Here is a 6000-nt window from a genome sequence, read left to right on the forward strand (position 1 = left end):
AATTCGTTGAATGGTTGAGCAGAGTCCTTGGGCTGAATAGCATACTTCCACTTTGTTTACCTTTTCATCTAACGCCTTATTTTATTCATTAGTTCAGAATTGTGAGGGGATGGGATGAAGTGACAGAAAGGGTCTATTAAACAGATCAGACAGATCAGGAACAAGGTTCATAAATTCAGGAAGAAGAAATGTGCTGTGACCTGGGGGCAATAAATGACACTGGGCAGAGCACAGGTGTCTGTGTACAGAAGCTGTGATTGCTGAAGGAAGTTTTTAGATCTTATACAGTTGACAAGTCAGTGATCACGCTGGATGTTGGATCGTTGTATGATTCACACACAGCAGAAAATTGTGTGAAGTGTTAGGGTAAAATACTCATGAACAACCCCACTGGATTAGCTTGTGCTCCCGCTCTCTTGTTGTTTTTTTCTCTTTCTTTCGATGTCAATTCATAGAAAGACAAGGTGGAATGTAGAGCAGAAAGAAAAACGCGTTCCTTCTCATTACACCAAATTCATCTGCAATTGAATAGAATGACTGCTCTCACTCTTCATTTCGACTTTAATGTAGTGTCGATTATTTGTGAATCTCCCGCGCAGTGAAGGGCAAGAACAAGATTCTCGATCCAGTGTATACCAGAGTGTGAGTTGCAAAGAAAAACTGCTCGAGCGGTGCATAAAGTTAGCAACCAGAGTGTGACTCGAACCCGTGAATGCGGAGCACAACGGTATAATAACCCACCACCATAATCTCTCGGTTTCCTCAGCACATTTTCTAGAGGGGTGGCATGTGACCACATCAGGTTACATGTGATGAAGGTCATGGATGGGAAAGTTCCAGAGTGGAATTGAATCCACACTATTGTGTTTCTGCTTTCACCAGAATTATAATAACAGCAAATTCCAATAAATTGCCATGCTGGTCAGAATGAATATCTGTCATTCATACATTCTGAGTCAGAACTGTGTCAGAATGAAACAGGACAAAAATTTTCCATCATATTTACACCTACATTTGACTCATAATTTCTTCAGTCACTTTCTCTCTCACGTGAAGAAGCAGCCATGGTGAGTGAAATAAAGGCGATGTTGTGGCTCAATGGCCTTTCTCATATGGCTGAACCTGAATCGGATTAAATCGCAATAAATTCTGATTTGTTCGTTTCATTTTAATTTTGCTGAAATCTCACAATGTTCATTGTAATAATCAGAAGTGAATTAGATATATCTCATTGGAACGATTAATGTTGTATTCAAATTTGCTCTGACTTTATTTCAGCTTAAGGAAAACACTGCTTAGAAAAACAGGATTAAAGTGCAAAAGAAAACCCACCAGTTTTGTTGCTTGTTGCTTTGGTAGATTTCACTGAGCATTAAATGAACCAAATATCATGGTGTTTGTTCTCACATCCTTAACGCATGTGATGAAAGCAGGAAATCGATCTCGAAGCAACTGGCCACTTCCTATTCATTATGTAATATCTTCCCTTTACAATGAATAAAAATCCACTCAGTCCCATTTACAATGCTTTAAGTGGAATATTATGCCAAATCTTTCAAAATGAAGACTTTTGGAACCGAATCTTATTCAGCTGCACACATTAAAGAAATTTATTTACATTTAAAGTCAACCAACTTAGACATTGTTTCCCTGCAACTTCCGAACGACTTCACCCCATCCCTACACCTTTATCTAGCGACATGCTGTCTCTCTCCTTGTGAAATTTATTCCTTGCATCTCACCAAATGTGCCTTTCCAAATACTTTGAAAAACAGATTCTCGGAGTGGCAGCGATTCTGTTCTCATCATATCTTTGTCCTTCAAAGGTTTTATCCAAAATATTTAACGCCTGACATCTAGATGTTTACTGACTTGAAAGAGGGAATTTTCCACCTATTTACTCTGTCCAAAGATTTCACAACTTGAAAAAAACTCATTCTTGGTTCAGGGATAACTGTCCTCAATTTTCCAAGAAGACAAGTGAATAAAATCTCATCCTCAGTACACCCCCATCAGCATTTTCTCGAGTGCCTTTACATCCCAGTAAAAACCGTCATTATCAATTCATAGAATCCTACAGTGCAGAAAGAGCGTTTCAGTCAATCAAGCCAGTGTAGACTCTCTGAAGAGCAACTGATCCAGATTTAGCTCTCCTCCCTATTCCCTTATATTTCACCAGAAGAAGGGCCAACCCTCCCCCTTGTGACGTCAACTAAACCTGTTGGACTATAACCTAGTGTCCTGTGACTTCTGACCTTGTCCCCGCGTTACCCGTGGCTAATTCATTAAACTTACTTAATTCACTCCCTGGACAAGAGAGGGCAATTTAGCTTGGCCAATCAACATAAAGCTCAGACCGAACAACAGTGCGAATTACTGAAACAATGTTCCATCATGGTGAGCAAATCCTGTGTAATTTTTAATGCCTTAATACCCTGGTAACTCTGCCTCATCAACGCAAATCAACCCAAATTCAATGTATCGAAACGCTACTCTGTGCTTTCCGAACTGATTCGTAAATGTTACTGACAACCGACCCTGAACAGTTTCATATGTAGAGCAGTGACCTCCGGTAAAGGCGGGGGGGAAAGATCTGCCACATGGGGACTGCCCAGACAGCAGTACTGGAGACCGGGAGTGGAGATAGTTGGGGAAGAGTTAGCACTTGAAGACCTGGTGGTCGAGGGGAGGTCGCTATGAGCTCCGATGCGCAGACACAGGAGACAGTGACAGGCAGACATAGACAGAGAGACCAACACCGTATGAGAGAGAGAGAGAGAGAGAGAGCAATCGGCTGTGTGAGAGGACCTACAGAGAGAGAACAGAAGCTATTACATTTTGTTGTATTTCTGGCTGAAAGTCATCTTTTCCTTCGTGCATGAATGTTTGAGTGTTTATCACCTAGAGCTTGAGTCACGAGATATGTGTATATGTAAATATGTTGAGACCCTGGGCGTCGCTGTTTCTCGTTTACTCCACCGTTTCCCATCCTTTCATCTTGCATCTTTAAAACTCCACTTCTCAGCGCAATACAGTCTACTTACTGTCTCAACGTCCTGAAACTCACTCTCAAGTTACCCATATTAATTCACATCTGCCCTCAGAGTTTCTGTTCCCCTCTGCCTTATCGGCAGCCTATATACCTCATTTTCCTGAAGGTGAATACCACCCCTTATGTGAATTTGCAATTGTTCTTACTTATTACTACCTCGTCTTTAATCTCATGAATGGTCCTCCTTTCCCTCCTTAAGTTCTAATAAAATCATATCATGAAAGAAAATAACGTTAAGCATTCATAAAATTACAATCAAAAATAGCACACTGAATCAAATGACAAACAACAAGTTTCAAACATAAAACCATTAACAAACAGATGAATTCAAGCCAGAGCACAAAGTGTTAAACTGCTTGTTAGCTGAGAAGCCTTCTGCCAGATTCTTTCTCACAGACACCATGATAAAGCTTGCAGCATTTCTTACTTGCACTTTTCCACACAGATTTTCGCAGAGAATTTCACACAAAAAGATTCATACACATACACAAATTCTCACATCCACAGAGACTACTTTTTTTACAATCAGATTTACACCCACAAAGACACACATAGATCTTCACCAACACAGAGATCCTCTCTCTCTTACAACAAACAGATTTTACTCAAACACCCACATACCCAGTTATACTAGCAGCTTCTGTTCGTTCTTCCTAATCGGGCCGGCCCATCTCATTCAAACATACATAAATATTCAGATTTAGATATCCACCTTATCTATCCGACTCCTTTCCCTATTCACATTCCATCCCGTAGATGCCCTCTCTCTCCGTAACTCCGGGCATTCTCGTTTGAAATGACCTAGTTTCCCACAGTGATAACATCCTGCGGGTTTCGACCTCCATTGTCCATAGCCCTTACCGTGGACATTCCACTTCTCTTCACCACCCTTCTGCCAACTTCCTCTATCCCTCACAGTCCTCCCTTCTATCATTATCTTAGCCTTCCGTTTCTCCGCCACTATGTCTCTCTATACAACTACCTTCTGAACCTCCTGTAACAACTCCGACTCATTTAGATTAGATTAGACTTACAGTGTGGAAACAGGCCCTTCGGCCCAACAAGTCCACACCGACCCGCCGAAGCGAAACCCACCCATACTCCTACATTTACCCCTTACCTAACACTACGGGCAATTTAGCATGGCCAATTCACCTGACACGCACATTTTTGGAGTGTGGGAGGAAACCGGAGCACCCGGAGGAAACCCACGCAGACACGGGGAGAACGTGCAAACTCCACACAGTCAGTCGCCTGAGTCGGGAATTGAACCCGGGTCTCAGGCGCTGTGAGGCAGCAGTGCTAACCACTGTGCCACCGTGCCGCCTACCGCTCCTGTCCTCTATCTTCTGTAACTTCTTCTGGATATCAGGCCATGCCTTTGTCACGAAGTGAACCTTTACCATCCCTCATCCTATTTCCCCATCTGGGTCTATACTCGAACATTTCCTAACCGACTCCCTTAATCTGTGTAAGAACGCACAGGGAGACTCGTCCTTTCCCTGCCTCAGGTCGAAAACCTTGGCTAAATTTTGCTGTTTGGGGATGCAAGTTTGTATCCCTTGGATTATCAAATTTTGCATGTCTAACATATTATTCCACCCTTCTATATTGTGGTGGTCCCAGTTAGGGTTCTGAAGGGGATATTTGTCCTCACCCCTAACCATCCCCCTCTCATGCCAAATTGTCCGGCAAGCTCAATACCGGCGCTGCTACTAGTTTTTTTTAATCTCAATTAACACTTTCCCTATCCAGTATCCCCATATAAGTCTCCTTTCTCCCCCAGTACATAGTATATTCAAAAATAGGCATTAACTCAGCCCACATATACAGACCGGGCCTCAAAAATAAATTAATTTGTTCTGACAATCCTATCGGATTCTCAACCAGGACCGTCATTTCCTTTTAAATGTTCCGACCTCCCCACTGGTGAGGGGGTCATACACAAACACAATCTCCTTGTCCCCTATCGGCACTTTAGTCGTTATGTTCTTCCTTTTTTTTAAGAAATATTGAAATGTTCCTAGCTTCTCATATCCTCAAACACCAATTTATTAATTCATGCTTGACTAACTTTAAAGCCTGTTCCTAACTTGTAAACATATTTATATATTTACATCTATTTATTCAGTATTTAATATTTAAAATGTAAAAGGCATACAGTTCCCAATTTTGAAATCCACTGTAATCACCCAGATTTAGTACCCTAATTTAGATCCAAAATTAGTTCTCTTATGTACTCCTGACCAATCATTTCTCAATTACAACACTTTAGGTCGTAAAATAATCAGAGCTGTCTTACAATAATTTGTCAATTCAAGTTAAAAGAAATTCTAATGGCCGAATTCAAGGTCTCAGATAATAACCATGGAAGTTATCGTCTTTTTTTTCGACAGCCTACAGTTGAACTAAAACTTCAACTGTACTTCACATATTGAAAAAAAAATCATGTTAACTTTACATAAAAATCACATTTAAAACAATCCTGGAACTCAAGCTCAAGTGAATAAAACTTCCTCATTCAATCACCAACAAACAAATATGCATTCAAATCAAATCACAAAGGGTTAAATGTTTTGCTTGCTGTTCTCGCACTCTCTCTCTCTCTCTCTCTGCCGGTCTTACTGCAAGCTGCTGGTAAAAATAAACTTCAGTTGTCCCCCTTATACGGCTTCTATGTAAGGATAATAGAGACCATCCAGAAACGGGGTTCAACACTATCAGTTTGTAACTAATCTCTTCCGCCCTCCACAATCTCTGTAGAATCTATCGGAGGGAATTTTCGGGGTTTCGTCTTCCCGTTCCTTTTTCGACACGGAACATTGGCCACCCATGGTTGGTCTTCAGGCTAACCTGTTTTCTATACTCCGGTTACTTAGTCAACCCTTTTATCCCGGTTACCAAGTTAACCCTTAATTTCCCGGTTACCTGTCACAACCACAGAGTCG

The sequence above is a fragment of the Hemiscyllium ocellatum genome, chromosome 8 (assembly GCF_020745735.1).
Source record: "Hemiscyllium ocellatum isolate sHemOce1 chromosome 8, sHemOce1.pat.X.cur, whole genome shotgun sequence".
In the NCBI taxonomy this organism is placed as follows: Eukaryota; Metazoa; Chordata; class Chondrichthyes; order Orectolobiformes; family Hemiscylliidae; genus Hemiscyllium; species Hemiscyllium ocellatum.